Genomic DNA, 17,542 nt, shown 5'->3' on the forward strand with positions numbered 1-17,542 from the left:
CAGGACTAAACCAGGACTAAACCAGGACTAAACCAGAACTGAACCAGGACTAAACCGCAACTAAACCAAGAATAAACCAAGAATAAACCTGGAGTGTCAGGACGGGCTCGAAGGTGCGCCCGGATAGACTGGGTGGCCAGGAAACCAGGACCAGACCAGGACCAGACCGGGACTGAGACCAGGACTGAGACAGGTTTAGACCTGGTTTAGTCCTGTTTTAATCCTGTTTTAGTTCTATGTTAGTCCCGATTCGGTCCGGCTTCGTTTAAGGCACGGATTCAGGAAACTGCCATTATCTGTTTTTTCCATTATTCACTTAAACACAAAATTGAAAACTGAAAAAAATTAATCATTATTGTTTTTGTTTTTGTACACAAATAATGAAGATGTTTTCTTATTTTGGGTTTTATTTTGAAAAAACGAATGAACGAATGATACATGGATTCAGGGGGACACTTGAGCCGGTAATCCATCAAAAACAGACAACATGTGTTTTGTTTCATTCACACATTTATCTATCTACATCTCCAAAGCTCAAAACAGTCTGGTCCACATTGTGAGGTCATTTACTGACTAACAGCTATTTTTACATAGCCCCTAAAATGTACTAAAACTTCTTATGTAATCAGTGCACAATTTAAACGACGGGAGCTTTAACAGTGGGGAAAAACAGATCTAAACTGCTGAAGGAAATCAAGAATCCCATGCATTTCAGAACCGGTTTGTAGAGCTCTAGACTACAGAGTTAGAAGGTTTTTAAGATAATAAGGCTCTGTATATAAAAAAATAAATGTGGACGTTTAATATACCTTTTTCCCATTTAATTATTTTAAGTTAATCTAAAGCAAATAATTTCGATTTTAAGATGATCTAATTAAAATACATAAATTTAACATAAAGAACTTAGTTAAATAGAAAAAGATGACAGGATATATTTATCTAGGGTCAGTATTTAATTTATTTATTTTTTTGAGTGTAGAGAGACAAAGTCATATTTAGTTTTCTGCAGAAAACATTTCATGACTTAATTATAGCTTTTGCAAACATATACAGAATTCAGAATAGTAAAAGCGGACCTATTACATAAAATAAATGCTGCTAAAACAAAGCGTTTTTAACCAAGTTATAGCTGTTTCCTTCTCATTTACCCTCTGAAGTTGTATTTAGAGTGATTCATGTTTGAGCATGTTTCCGTATTATCCTGGATTCAAGATCTCATTGCTCTGATCAACCTCCATTTTCACCGCCACCAGCATCGGCCCACTGCTCTCTACGTCATTCTTCAATTTTAGTTTCTTCGTCAATGATACATGTAGGATTCGGCTAGTCAGACTGGTGCCACCTAGTGCCTCCGCTCAATTTCATTTCTCTCCAGCGACTAGGTCAGGAATCAGAATACACTAGACGGTTCACAAAATCCCCAGAAGTGCAAGTTCAGGCACCAGCCAATCAGCGACGAGCCAGACATTCTGTGTTTGGCAACTATTCCTGTAGATCAAGGATTTAAAGCCGAAACAAAGAGAATGTTTGGTGAATTTTATCAAGGGGAAAGACGTTATTGTCCTTCTTCCTGCGGGATTTGGGAAAAGCTTAATATACCCATTAGCCGCGCATTACATAAGTTTTGACCAAATAGAAGGGATAGGTTAAATTTTTTAAAGTACCAGCCTACCGTCAAGTGAACAAATCCTAATGCTGTGAGGTGAGACGGTTTTTACGAAGTGAAACCGGCTGAGGAACCAGGTTAGGATTTGGCAGCATCGCATTGTCATTTTGGTACAAATGAAAAAACAAATCTGCTAATACGGAAGCAGGGATGTAACAATAACCGAAATATCATTATCGAATCGTCAAATGTCTCTCAGTAATACCGAATCTCAAGTGTCTTTGCTTAAATTCATAGCAATAGCGAAAAGAAACAGAAGGAACTACACAGACCATGATCCTTTGCTCTGTTTCAGTTCAATTTACACAATGAAAGAATTGTTATAAGCACTTTTAAATCTTAACTCTTTGGTTTATGACAGAACCCAAGATTATCGAGGCATTTTTAAAGGAAAAAGTAGCATATTTACAATATTATCATACTGTGAGATGCATATCCTGAAAATATCGTACAGAGAATTTTAGATATCGTTACGCTCCTATACAGAAATCAGCAGACATGTTGATTGAAGTCGTTTTAGATCAATATTGTGATTTAAAATTTGTGTTAATGTTTTTTTTATTGGTCTTTGTTTCTTTTAAATGTCATCGATATTATTTTACTCACTGTAATTGCACATTGTTTTTAAACTGGAAAGCTCTTTGTCACGATCATTTTGAATAGTGCAACACAAATAAATATATTATTATGACTCATTTTTATTCAACTGTAATTAATTTTTGCCCTTAACTTCTAAGAGAGTGCACCACGCCTACACCAGGACAGCCCAGCCCCGATTAACATTTAATTACCTGCAGAAGCCAAACTGAATAATGCATTTTCAGTCAGAGTGCATGAGGCAGCCGAGTATTTTTAGACGTAAACTTAAGACGGTACACAAACAGAGAGACAGGGGGGAGAAATAGCAGCGCAGGAAACACAGGGGTAGAAATAGCTCTGCGGAGAGAATGGGTTTGGGTATCAAACAGTGACGAGACAAAATTTACAAATGCAAATACAACTCATGCTTTCTAAAGGTTATATTAGGCTATTTTATGATGTATGTTTTAATGTTAATCACAAACAGACCTGGAGTTCTGTTTTGTTTCATTCACAAATGTTTAACACCAAATCCTGCATATTTAGGCCGAGTTCTTCTCTCAAACGGAAAACGCTCTGTTCCACCCTGTGATGTCATGTGGTAATACAGGAAGTGAAACTCTGTGCACTTTCACTCGAATCATTTAGATGTTTTCAGCCCTGGAATTGCCGATCTCTACTGAACAAAAGGTAAAAGGAGCTGTTAAGTTGAAAACAACTACTACATGACACCACAAATGGGTTACTCAAACATATATGAATTGGGTGTGCATAAATATCGAAAATATCAATATATATCGTATCGTTTAATGTGATGATTAGGGATGTAACAATAATACAATAAACTCGAGGACCATCACAATATATCGAATTACAAGTCTCTTTGCTTAAATTAAGAGTTATGGCGCAGCAATAGAAAAAAGACAGAGGGAACTACATAGACCATGATCCTTTGCTCCATTTCAGTGTAGACAAGAAGAAATAACAGTTCTAAGCACTTTTAAGTCTTAGTTCTTTAGATTAAATCTTGTCAAGACATTTGAAAAGGAAAAAGTTGCATATTAACAGTTTTGTTTGTAAGCCTGCACAAAATATCGCAATAAATATTGTACCGTGAGATGTATATCGTGAAAATATCATACCGAGAGATTTGGATATTGTTACAACACTAATCATGAGCCTCCCCTCCATATCGTGAGCTTTCGCACGATATCGCAATAAATATCATACCGTGAGGTTCATACCGTGATAATATCGTATCGTGAGACTTGGATCGTTACACCCCTAGTGATGATACAGTATCGATATCATGAGGTGCTGTATCGATATATCGCCAAGAGTATTTTTAGTTATATTTTACTAAATTATTTTGTTACAGCGCTACAGTTTTGTTGCTTGTTCAGAGGATGGCAACTCGTTTATGCGACACATTTGACATTTTTTCTGTTTTGAGGATTAAAATCTGCTTTTTTCATATTAACTTTGCACAAGAAGACAAAGACTTTTAGTATCACAACCATGATTTAGCCATTATTTTTCATTGAAACATACGGAATCGAATCAAAAATGCATTGTATCGAGATATGTATTGTATCGTGGCCTGTGTATCGAGGTATGCATCGTATCGGCACCTACTTCACGATACCCAGCCTTATGAATGAATGAAACAAAACACAACTCCGGGTATGTTTTTGATGAGGAAACAACATTATAACATGGCTTAACGCCCACACAAGTCGATTTTATGTAGACCTTTAAACTGTGGATACATTTACATGGCCACTAAAAGTCAGATAACTATAGTAATCAGACCTGTTTTATGGTCTGTGATTACAAGAGAGATCTGAGCATCAAAAACACTGACTGCTGTAGTACAATGAATTTTCAAATCACTATCAAACTGTGTATATGGTGCAGTTTTAATAGCATTATTTATTGTAGTTTATATCGTAATTTCTGGCAACTTTTGTGAAAACTAGGTCAATTTTCAGCTATGTCGTCAAAAACGTCTAAGTTTGTGCTGCCTTCTGTGTCTTCTGCCATTTCAAGTAGTTGGTGACATCACAGAAGACTGCCCCAATTACAGCCAGGTGTTTCAGATTACAAATACTTGGCTGCGGGGGCGGAGTTTGAAGTGTTCGACCAATCACACTGTTCCTTATACCTCTAGATCTCCTTCCCCCTCACTGTCCCTTTAGTCCTTCAGGTATTGCCCAGTTTAGCAGCTCTGTTTGACATGTGGTTGTGGGCAGAGTTTAGGTGTTTTGTTCCGAATTAAATGGCCCTGTAATAATATTTTTTCAAGAATTTCAGGAAAATCATGCCAGTCACTGACAACTGACAAATAAATAAATGAATAAATAGGATGTTTAGAATGCATAAGGTAAGGGAGGAACAACTTTGGACCACTTCGAACCATTTAAAATTAACTAGTAAATTTCCATCCTTTGCGACGCCAATTTGAAATGTGGCGTTAAATCACTTCTAATTACATTATATTTCTCAAAAGTTCAAAAGTCATTACACCCTGAACGCAAAAGTACTATTCTTATTGAAATGAATCTTAAACGTAACACGTCAAATCTCTGATGGACTGACATCATTAAGCTCAGCGTGGTCACGTCAAATTGAAAATCTATACGACATTAGTCCTCCGCGTATGGATACTATAGCGCCGTTATGAGTACGTGTCCGTGCCATGTTGTAATTGGAGTCCACTGGAGCGATTGTACATTTATTTATGAGGCCTGTGTAGTGTCAGACAGATGCAAAGAGGAGGAGGAGGAGGAAGAGGAGAGGAGGAGGAAGAAGAGGAGGTGGGGGGAGTTTCCAGCGTCTACATTAAAGTATGATGAATGAATGAATAATGCTGAAGTTTAATGATACCTACAAGAATGTACGGTACTGCCATGGGAGTAACGCCAGGAAAAGATGTCAGGAGCAATAACAAAGTCGAGTTGTGATTTAGGTTGGCTTCAAATAAACAAACCATGTAAAAATATCTACTACTCTAGGGCTGGGCCATTATTTTATCTGATTAAAACAAATAAAAATAGCTTTCAATGTGAATTTCCTGAATATAAAACAAGGCACACTTTTAACCATGTTATAATTGTTTCCCTTTCTCGTTTACCTTCTTGAAGCTGTATTTGTGAGTGATTCATGAATGACTGAGTAACCTTTATTCTCCGGTACGCAAGACAAGAGCTTTGCATAGTCATTTTTGTACACATTTTTGTTTACTCGCTAGAATGATCTGCAGCTGTCCATATTGTGATGACGTTTAAGGCGACGACTGATCCCATTGTGATGTGATAGCGCTCTGAATGGGGGTTGGGGGGATGTCCAATTTGGATTTTTTTTTGTGAAATCAGATTTTTTTGCGAGGTCGTTCGCATTTCCAATTAAATGCAACTTGTATGTGATCTCCAGTGTGAACTTTAAACGCCCCAAAAGTGTCCCACATGAGCATTAGAGGACACGACGACGTCACACGCAGAGAGCTCAGTGTTTACGGAAGTGTTACAGCTCGCAGCATGGCTCCACCTCGCCCGGCGCTCCCCGTTTTTTTTACCGATTGTGCCTTTCGTATTTCCATATGCTGTGTGGGTTGACTCTGATGTTTGTCGTGCCTGGTTGGAAGATTGACGTCCCGCTCCTCCAATTCCCTTCCTACACATCTCATCGCCTCATTCCAATAAAAGTGCAGTGAGCCTGTTCCTCCTCGCTGCTGGATCTCAGTTTCAGTTTGCCACACTCAATGATTGATGTGTCTCTTATTGTCTGCTGTTTGTAAAGTTTGAATTGTGTGTTTGAGACTCTAGAGGTTGTTATTGACCTATCGTTTCCTTTTGTAACTGCTAGTTTGAATTGACCCTGGGGCATTTGTATTTTCTTTGAGTTATTTATCCCATTAGAGATATTGTTTAGTCATATTGGGAATTTTTGATTTATCAAATGTAAAACACCTTTATTTTTGTTACTGCACTTACTTACTTTTACTTTACAAAAGCCACTTACATTACATCACATCTTGTTTGTTACTTTCCTTTGTCCCAAGCACTGGTTCACCTAAACGCTGGGCTTGTCTCCCAAAATATGGTCCAGTTCTTCTTTAAAATGGACAGGTTACACGTCCGCTTTGTTTGTTTGAGTCTTTAGCCTCCTTGTATTTGGCTCGCACTCTTTATTTTTTGTTGACATTGGAGCCAGGACCGCCTGTAGCCGCACTCAGACATTTCTTTGATAATCATTTCAAAAACCGCCCGGTTCCGATAATACTCATCCAATTTGGCCTGAATACAGCGATCCCTCCATATATTAACAAATTTTCTAACCTCTTTCTAACCGCTTTCCCTCCTTTAACTAGACTCGGAGCCTGACGTGTAGGTGGGATGAATGTGACCTGGCCGTTCAGACTGAAGTCGCATGTCAAAAGATTGGATATATATCAGTTTTAGGAGCACATATCCAAGTGACCTGGGTCATATTTTTAAAAAAAAGATCTGTGTTGTTCAGACTGTCATTAAAAGATCAGATACAGGTTGCATAGGGGTGAAAAAATCAGATTTGGGTCACTTCAGGCTGCAGTCTGAACGTAGTCTTAGGAGAGACTCAGAGCAGCTGAAGCAAAACTGAAGCTTATTAACATGTAAATTTTTTTTGTTTATGTTAATTTTTCATGTTAATTTTTTTTTCAGGGAATACAGAATTTTCAAAACAATAAAAGGTAACCCCATAGAATTTTAATACCCCGTCTAAACAATTATGTGACACATTTGAGTCTGTTTTTGTCATATGCCATTGTCCGTGTCTGCGCTGTATCGTCTGACTGGCATTAGATATTTAAAGGGACGTCAAAATATTAGGTGGAGGGTCGAAAAGTTCTGTTGTTTTGCTCGAAAAGTTCCACAAATTGGCATAAAAGTTTGGAAACTCCATGGAGACAAATAGATGAAACCGACTATTGCAGCCACAGTCACTCTGCGCATAATTGGGGCAGTAGCTTTAAAATATATTACAAGCTTTCAAAAGTGGAAGTATGAAGTAAAATAAGAATGGTTTCAGTGTTCACACAATTTCACAGTAAAAGTGTGACGAATTGTGTAAAAACTATGCGACAGGAGCGGTCTGTTCTGGAGACAAAGGCAGCATTCAGAAAACTCACCCTGTTAGGAATCAATCGAAACCCGTATCTGACCTTTACAGTGATAAGCAAAACAGAACGGAAAACAACTCTGAACGTATTTTTCCATAAACAAATCCTAATCAAATCTTGCACACAGTTGTTCACACGTCAAAACATGTTGATTTGTTGATATTTTAGAAGAATTCCTCTGATAGCTCCAACTTCTCAAGCCGTTTGCAATAGTATGTTTTAGGGGTGGGCGATATCTCGATATTTTTAATATATCGAGATTTTTTTTAAACTCGATATGAATTCTAACATATCGTATATATCGATATAATGCTTATATTCAATTTTGATTTCGCCGCTTTGCTTGTTTGTCTTCTCTGTCGTCGCCCGCGCGCCCTCGCCTCCCTGATTTTGTTCGCCCGTGTCTCATTCACTCGTCACTATCGCCGTGAACGCCGAAAGTTGCTGCCAGTGAAAAGCTTCTAGCGCCACGAAACTTTTCCACCATTTACAGACAAAACCATCAGCAGCACATCCTCATATTCCACCGAGTCATGTCCTTTAGTCCAAAAGAAGTTGAACCGCAAGAGCGGCACGTAGAGTGCGCTGTTTATGCAAATTAGCCATGCGCTTTTTAAGTTTCGTTTCTGTAAAACGTAAACCAGTCTGCGCAAAGCTGCAAAAAAAAAAAAAAATAATAATAATAACATAAAATTATTCTTTTATATTTCTTTTATTTGACAGTTAAATTATTATTTATGTAATTAGGGTTTTTTGTAATCTTAAATGTTCCTATATGAACTGCTGACCTCTTACACTTTAATTTTTAAAAAAAGGACCTTGTGGAATTTGGCATATTTGTTTTTGCAGTTTTCCGTTTTAGGGGGTTATTTTTTCCTGTACAGATATCGAGATATATATCGTATATCGAGATATAGCAAAATATATCGAGATATATTTTTTGATCCATATCGCCCAGCCCTAGTATGTTTTATATTTTAGCTACAAAGCAAGAAATGTTGAATATTTGTACCAGTTTGAATGAAGCAGACGATAAATAAAATGATTTTGGAATTTTGCACATTAGGGGAATTAGAAATGGGCGATAAGTTAGAACATTAATATCACAATTTTCAGATCACAATTTCAATTTGATCACAATTTATGCATACTTAGTATTTTTGTATTTTTTTGTCTTTAAGGGGATTCTGAAAGTTCATGCTTCACTGTGATTGGTTAAATCCACTTGTCACTCACTCAGACCTTACAAAAATTAACCAATTGGAGGGTAGGTCTGTCATAATAAACTTAACTGTTTAAATACCTGGTTAAATATTTTTGACCATATATATTCTAGAGATATTTTGCGATAAACGATAATGTTGTAACTAGTTTATGCCACTGACACAAAGCAAGATCATCAATAATTAACCATAGAAGTTATTTATTCTACCTTGTACAGCTCAAATCTTGGCGTATTACACAAAGCTGGCTGAAAAAGTACCCACGATAAATATAGGGCCTCAAAATATATTGTTCCAGCTTGCATATATTGAACGATAAACTGATATTTCGATTATCCTGACACGTCTAGGAGTAGGTTTGAGCTGAAAGCTGCTTTAAAGAGAAATAGAAGGAGTGACGATCTCAACAAAATGGCAGCAGGCAGAGGCATGAGAGATCAAGATTCAATTAAATTTTTTATTTATTTTTTTAATATATATTTATTCATTTTATTAGACATGTTAAGTGTCCATTTAGCTATTTACACGAGTATAAGCACATCCGTATATATCACATATTATATATATATATATATATATATATATATATATATATATATATATATATATATATATATATCATATATATATATCACATATATATATATATATATCACATATTATATATATATCACATATATATATATATATATATCACATATATATATATATCACATATTATATATATATATATCATACATATTATATATATATATATATATATATATATATATACATATATATATATATATATTATATATATACATATATATATATATATATACACACACATATATATATATATATATACACACACACACACACACACACATATATATATACACACAAGATTCAATTTTTATCAACGTATCACCCAGCCCTATCATGGTGAATATAGTACAAATAATAAAAATGTGCATTATATTGTAAAACTACATTTTATAACAACTGTCACTATTAGGGGTGTGCTAAAATACTGAAATATCGTGATACAGTATTTAATAGTTACAACTGCTTTATTCCATGTTAACTTTGCAGAAGTAGTGTTATAAACAAAGAAAACACTGTTATTAAGTATTTGGTTCTTAAAAATAGTGATATATGGCAGAATATCATTTGTAATATATTGATTACTGCATGTATCGCCCTCGCCGTATCGTGACAATATTGTATCGTAAGCCATGTATCGAGTATCGAATCATGAGGGACCCTGCGATTCCCAGTCCTAGTCATCTTTAGATTCTAACTCAACATTCAAACTATTTCCCAGTCTATTAAAATTAAGACGTTGCTTCAATTGTAGGAACGTCAAGATATCCAAATCTCACTGTACGATATTATCACGATATGCATCTCACAGTACGATATTTATTGCAAAATTTTGGAAGAAGAAAAAGAAATGCTACTTTTCTCTTTAAAAATGCCTTGAAAAGACTTCAGTGTGAATCATTAATGTCATAATCCAAAGAATTAAAATTTCAAATTGCTTAATAAGAGATAATTTATCATATAGTGTGCATGGAAATGAAGCAAAGAATCACGGTCTATGTAGTTAACCCTTTCTTATACTTTTATAAATACAGGCTATCCCCAGGTTTTACTACCCCAAATTTAAGACCTTTTTAAGACCACTTAAATGAAAATTAAGACCAACATCGCACCCATTATACGAGAGAAAAACACCAGATCCAATTCTAATAATGACCATTACTCAGTGCTTTAAATAACAAAAAATACTTTAAATACAAAATCTCATTCAGAACTCATTTAGAGTAGTATGCATTGCTTGTAAAATGGCCAAAAAATCATTTATAACATTCTAACAAGACAAACTCGGTATTGTTTACACATACTTGTTCATTCACATTACATGATTCACATTTTTTTGTTTTTTTTCCCTCCCTCCATTTAACATTGCAGTGCAGCCCGGTTGAATCTAAAAAAAGAAAAAGAAAAGGCTAATGAGTTTTAAGACCTTTGTGAAAAAAATAAGACTTGGACAACATAATTTAAGACCTTTTTAAGACTTTTAAGACCCTGCGGCTATCCTGTAAATATTCAATATATTGTGACAGGCCATGATATTATTGTGAGAATTTTTATGATACAATATCGCAATATTTTGATTACTGTTAGATCCTTATTCAATTTTAATTAGTCTTACAAGTCAACACAAGATAAGTGCTGAATCTTAAAATGAAAAACAGTCCTTTCCTTCTAGTTGTCATTAGCATTATTCAGCTGTCTTTTGTATCTGGCTCTTTAAGCTTCCTCGATATGCAGCCTCACATCCTGGAGTCCTGTGTTACACTCGGACACAGGAAGGACCAAGAATGCCGGCTTCCTCTGGACTAAACTCACTTAAAAACATTTATGCTCTGCGTGACTAAGTGACACTTCATTATTATGTAACCGCTGCTGACGCCCTAACACTGGAACAGACTGGGAGGAGTCTTGCTGTGGTCAGGTTATTAAGGCATTACTAATGAATAAATACTGGAACACTTGGGACACATGACAAAAAGGTAAGATTAACCTCATTTTATTTGGTCTCACTGAAATCAAATAAAAAACACAAATATCAAATGATCACGTTATGATGCAGTCACGATGTGCAGCTCATGGTGTGATATTTTACTTTAACAGAATTGCATAAAGTACTACGGTTTCCATTAAAAGGAAAGCTCGAAACACTCTGTTCCACCTTGTGATGCCATTAAGCTTTTAAGTTAACAGCTACCTTTTATCTTTTGTTCAGGAGAAATGGACCATTCGAGAGCTGAAATGACTCAAATGATTCTAGTGAAAGTGCATGGAGTTTAAAAATACGGTGGAGCATTTCCTGTATTACCACATGACATCACAAGGTGGAGTCATGTGAGAATGAAGAACTCAGCCTAAATATGCAGAGTTTGTGTGTTAAACGTGTGTAAATGTTTAACGCATTATTATTACAAAACAAAACACAACCTCAGGTCTGTTTGTGATGAGAAAACAATATTATAACTAATAATTAGATCAGAAAAGAGCATAATTTAACTGAGATCTTTAACTGATGCAACAAAACAAAGCATTTAAGAAGGAGCTTGGGATTCGATATCGTGACACAATAGCCTGGAGACCTATTTTGTTTATTGTTTTACCCTTAATCAAAACTGAACAAGGGTAACCCACAGCATTAAACAAAAACAGATAATGTAATTACCAAATTGCAAATAGTTTTCTCTACGCAATAGGGTTGCGTTTCAGTACAGGATATACTGGTTTCAAAAATGTTATCGACTATATATATATATATATCGACTAATATTGATAGATAAATTTATTTATTTATGTATTATATATATAATATATGATTATTATGATTAGTAGTAGTACCAGTAGCACTAGTAGTAGTAGCACTAGTAGTAGTAGCACTAGTAGTAGTAGTAGTAGTAGTAGTAGTAGTAGTAGTAGCAGTAGTAGTAGTAGTAGTAGTAGTAGCAGTAGTGGTAATAGTAAAGTAGTAGTAGGGGTAGGAGAAGTGGTAATAGTAAAGTAGTAGTAGTAGTAGTAGTAGTAGTGGGAAGAGGAGGAGGTGGAGTAGTAGTAGTAGTAGTAGTAGTAGTAGTAGTAGTAGTAGTAATAGTAATAGTAGTAGTAGTAGTAGTAGTAGTAGTAATAGTAGTAGTAGTAGTAGTAGTAATAGTAGTAGTAGTAGTAGTAGTAATAGTAGAGTAGTAGTAGTAGTAATAGTAGTAGTAGTAGTAGTAGTAGTAGTAGTAGTAGTAGTAGTAGTAGTAGTAGTAGTAGTAGCAGTTGTTATTTATTTATTTAATTAATTATATATATATATATATATATATTTTTTTTTTATATTCCATTGTTATATTTGATATTGATATTTTTTCTGCGCTGCACAGCCTGCGTTAGGGGTGTGCAAAAATATCGAAATATCGTACCGTTTAATGTGATGATACAGTATCGATATCGCTGGCTGCTGTATCGATATTTCACCGAGAGTATTTTTTTGGTACATTTTCCTAAATTATTTTGTTACAGGACTACAGTTTTGTTGCTTGTTGAGAGGAAGGAAACTTGGTCATGCGACACATTTGACATTTTCACTTGTGTTGATGATTAAAATGTTTGTGTTTCATATGAACTTTGCACAAGAAGTGGTTTAACAAAGACTTTTAAGATCACAGCCATGATTTAGCCTTTATTTTTTATTGAACCGTATCGAATTGATTTGAAATATATCGTATTGAATCATAAGTTCACTTTATCGAAGTATCTGCAACTTCGTAATGATACCTAGCCCTAGTCTGCGTGTGCCCATGTGTCATTTCCAGATGGTCTTCAGTGCGTCAGATTTGTCTTTTTAAAACAGACTCATGGTTTCATATGCTTTAAAGACACTACTGTATTTGAATAATCTGGTGATAAGACATTTATAGTCACACCTGCACCTGTTTTTAATGCTTCAAATTGACCTAAGCAGTTGTTATTATTGTTTTGTCTTGTATAAACAAGGCGAGAAAGAGCGTCTGGTACTTTCATTTGGCTCTCCCTGTATAAATAACGATAAGAGCGCACAGTTGGTTACGATTACACCACAGATTAAGATTTGTAAACAAAAGACCAAATAATTATTAACCACGTCGCAAATAAATAAAACTGAGAAATGAGATCAGAGAAAGCAGAATTATGTTATTTGCAAATCCTGATTCATAAATCATTGCGATAACAACATTTCAGCCATTTGAAAGCAATTTATACTTTGAATTTTACTTGTTCAACCTTTCAATTTTTTTAAACTGCAAAAAAAAAACAGCCACAACCCATACAGCAATACTTACAACAAAAGCCACATTGATTTAACCGATTGTGAGTTGACAAAAAGACAGTGAAAGATACAGAAAAAAAGCTTGCAAAGAGCTGGAGATCTGGCTCGGTTTCAAAGCGCTTCACGTCAAAATGCTTTCTCCGCCTCTGTTCCTCTCTCTTGTTTTGATCTGTGTTTAAACTCGAGGACAAAAACGCCATGAAAAGGCACGTTTCATCAGGGAGTCACTTGTAATAGTACAATAACCTCCATCTTCAAAGTCTGAGCTATTAAAAGGAATCAGAGTTGTGTATCTGTCTACTCAATGAAGACTCAAAGCATTTACGAACCAGCTACAGGTACCAACTGTGGCTTGACTTGGTTTTTTAGTCCTGGTTTTTAGTCCTGGTTTTTAGTCCTGGTTTTTAGTCCTGGTTTTTAGTCCTGGTTTTTAGTCCTGGTTCTGGTGTTAGTCCCAGTTTTAGTCCGGTTTTGATTTCAAGTCTTGGGGTTTCAAGTCTTGGGGTTTCAAGTCTTGGGGTTTCAAGTCTTGGGGTTTCAAGTCTTGGGGTTTCAAGTCTTGGGGTTTCAAGTCTTGGGGTTTCAAGTCTTGGGGTTTCAAGTCTTGGGGTTTCAAGTCTTGGGGTTTCAAGTCTTGGGGTTTCAAGTCTTGGGGTTTCAAAGTCTTGGGGTTTCAAGTCCCGGGGTTTCAAGTCCCGGGGTTTCAAGTCCCGGGGTTTCAAGTCCCGGGGTTTCAAGTCCCGGGGTTTCAAGACCCGGGATTTTGCGTCCCGGTTTTTACGTCCCCATTTAGTGTGGTTTTGTTTTAGTCCTGGGTTTAATCTGGGATTTAGTCCCAGGTTAAAATACTTTTTAAATACAGTTAAGTCCTGACTAGAGCAAGTATTTCATTGAAACATTATCCATAGCCCCGGTCTAGTCCTGGTCTTGCAGCAATACTTTAGTCCTGCTCCAGTACAAACTCTAGTCCAAGTTAAATCATGGTTTAAATCTTTAGGTCCTGGTCTAGTTCTAGTCTTGCCCTGGTCAAATCCTGTTGTAGTACCAGACACATTTCAAGTCCAAAGCAGTGCCTTGTATCCGTCTCTTCAGTTAACCCTCACGGCGTTTCAGCACACTTTCTTTAGTGGAGAATCTGACCACAGCCACAACTATAGGTTTTAAAGCCGTATCATATTTCACCTTTAAGCTTTTCCAATTGACAGCAACAATAGTGAAGTCTGCGTCTGCTGGAAAGATGCCGAGTAGTCCAGACAAGTAAATTAAAGAGGTTACACACTGCATTAGGCTCGACAGTAATGTAGAGGAGTGACTCTGGTGGGGGTATAGTGGTACTTCAAGTCCTGCTGCAAGTCCTGCTTCAAGCCCTGATTTGGTCCTGGTTTAATCCTGGTTTAATCCGTGTATAGTCCGTGTATAGTCCGTGTATAGGCCGTGTATAGGCCGTGTATAGGCCGTGTACAGGCCGTGTACAGGCCGTGTACAGGCCGTGTACAGGCCGTGTTCAGTCCGTGTTCAGTCCATGTTTAGTCCTCATTTAGCCCTGGGTCCATTCCAGTTCCATCCTTGTACAGTCCTGCCTGAGTCCTGCTTTGGTCTAGATTGATTCCACAACTTTTCCCCTTGGTTTAATTTAAAATAATTCTGAATCTTGTTTTTAAAACGTTTCTAATCTTATTTTAAATAGATTTAAAAATCATCATTTAAGACTTGTACTGAACTAGGCTGCACTTCTTTTCTCTGCGTGTATCGCTTATTCAAACCACAATTTATCTTAAGTTTCAGTTGTAATAACTTATTTTATTATGTAACAGCATGATACTTGTTGAATAGTCCACAGTTAAAGATCCTATATTACACAAAATGGACTCTTGTGAGCTTTTAGTCAGGTTGGAATGCTGTTACCTCATCAAAAACATACCCGAAGTTGTGTTTTGTTTCATTCACACATGTTTGAGTAATCTTGTATTATTAGACCGTCTCCATCTCCAAAGCTCAAAATGCTCAGTTCCACCTTGTGATGATGCAATTAAGTGGCAGCTTGAAAGTTACTAACTCTTTATAGCCTAAAATTAACTGCTACAGAATGCAGTACACTAGAATAACCATAAATTGTTGCCATTTCTAAAAATACTTTGTACAGTTGAGATTACTAAAAGAAAGTCTATCCCTTCTGCTGCACCGAGAAGCGAAGACAATTCAACAAAGCTAAAACAAAGTTGAAAGTTAGGCAGTTCCAGAGCTGCAAATTATCCAAACGATTCTAGTGACGATGTATGGAGTTTAAAAACAATGACTTCAGAAGGAGTATATTTAGGTGTGGGAGAGGAACTCAGCCTAAATATGCAGGATGTGCGTCCTAAACAACTCCAGGTATGTTTTTGACGAGGATACATCATTATAATACAGCTAAAAAAATGCATAATACAGTGCGTTTAAGTAATATATGAGGAAAACGTGTAACCTTACCTGTTTTTCTCAATGGTGAACAGACTCAGGGAGGAACTGTGTGTAGAAGGCCCACTTGTCCAGGAATCCACCTCCACATTTTGACCAAGCGTCTGCCAAAAAAACAAAAATAATGTGGTAAATACAGCGTAATAGACATCAACAAGTCCACCATAGACACTTAGGGGATCAGATAGGTGTTCATTAGCTTTTGGTTATGTAATAATTTACTACCATGACTGACACGGACCAAAACACTCTCTACCCAGACAGTAAACATTATGCTCTGGGTTTATGAGTCTGTGTTATTAAATGAAGTAAGCAAAAAAGTGGGATAGACAGTGAAAGAGTTGGACAATTTCGCTTCAAAACTTGGGTAGTTGCATTAGCTTTAAGCTGCTAGCTGCATTAAAACGCACGCAAAATAGCACGTAAGGCCAGAAACGCACCCCAAACTACAAATATCGCTTTTCGTGTTTATTTTTATGACTGGGGATTGTTTTGTAAGCGCAGAAAGCATAGTTGTAGCGTTGTTGTGAAAGCTAAGTCCGCACGGGTTAGCTTGAGTGATACAGCGGGCGGTCGTGAGCAGAGTGACCGCCTCGAGTTGAATCTTTGACGGACACTTGCCTCTGTGACGAGTCGGTAGCACGGAGGGTCCAGCTAACGGAGCACGCTTCAAGCTTTTTAATCAACACTATCCGCGCTTTGTAATCTTCTCAAACAAGTAACAAAGCTGTGGTCAGGTTTGGTGTTGTGTTAAGGTGAATTGGTAACGATGAGGTTAATGTGTTGTGTAATTGTCGGGGATGTTCGGGTAACGCCACCAACCAAGACGCGATTTCTCCCCCGCGTTTAAGAAGCACTATCCCCGGGTACAAACTCCACCAATGCCCGCTGAATAGTTCGGACAAGCATAGCAATGGCGCTGACTGGTTTAGATGAGCAACAACCTGTGAAATCCTCATTAAAACTGGCTTATTACTCACCAAAAGACTCCTCATCTTGCACGCATAGTCCTGCAAGAGGCGCCCACCTTGGTGTCCGTGGTAAGTGATCGCATTTGGGGGGGTTGTTTCTGGATGAGTCGCGGTGTTGGAAGGAGCTCCGGTGAGCCACAGACACGGCGGAAAGTCGAGGCTGTAGTGTGCCGTAGTTGTGCGACAGACAGCGGCAGCAGCACTCAGGATCCACCCCCGAGGGTTCCAGCGCTCACAGAAACACACCGGAGCTAATGGGAAAGCGAGCGGAAGTATGCACGACTGTTTCCGGTGAACAGGTTCTAAATAAAAGTTGTATTTGGATTTTATTTTATTTTATTATTATTTTTTTTTAGTCATACAACAAATAAATAACAATCATATAAAGGGAGCTGTTTTCTGATCTATTTTATTATAATGTATCCTCATCAAAAGCATACCTGAAGTAGGGTGTCCAGAGTTGGGGTGGTTGGTAATAATAAAACTGTGAAACGAGTGTGTAATTAAGGAAAATAGCTACGCACTCGGCCCATTCATGACTAACATGTGAGTCAGTATAGTCACATTTTCTTTGTGTTTCGGTCATTTTTAAGCCGATTTTCTTTATTTTACCTAAACAAA

The 17,542-nt window shown here is 36.8% G+C and overlaps 1 protein-coding gene across 4 annotated transcripts in view; it reads right to left on the reverse strand.

Annotated features, from left to right (window-relative positions):
* Window positions 1-17,172, reverse strand: part of zfyve9a (zinc finger, FYVE domain containing 9a) — a 62,181-nt gene extending 45,009 nt beyond the window's left edge. For all 4 annotated transcript variants that reach the window (XM_055151636.1, XM_055151634.1, XM_055151635.1 and 1 more), the window contains exons 1-2: window positions 16,931-17,172; window positions 15,963-16,054 (exon numbers count right to left, since the gene is read on the reverse strand). The gene's annotated coding sequence lies outside the window, so the exon portion shown is untranslated. The remainder of the gene's footprint in view (window positions 1-15,962; window positions 16,055-16,930) is intronic.
* Window positions 17,173-17,542: the final 370 nt, after the last annotated feature.

The sequence above is a fragment of the Boleophthalmus pectinirostris genome, unplaced genomic scaffold (assembly GCF_026225935.1).
Source record: "Boleophthalmus pectinirostris isolate CB_2022bp ecotype Guang Dong unplaced genomic scaffold, ASM2622593v1 HiC_scaffold_16, whole genome shotgun sequence".
Classification (NCBI taxonomy): domain Eukaryota; kingdom Metazoa; phylum Chordata; class Actinopteri; order Gobiiformes; family Gobiidae; genus Boleophthalmus; species Boleophthalmus pectinirostris.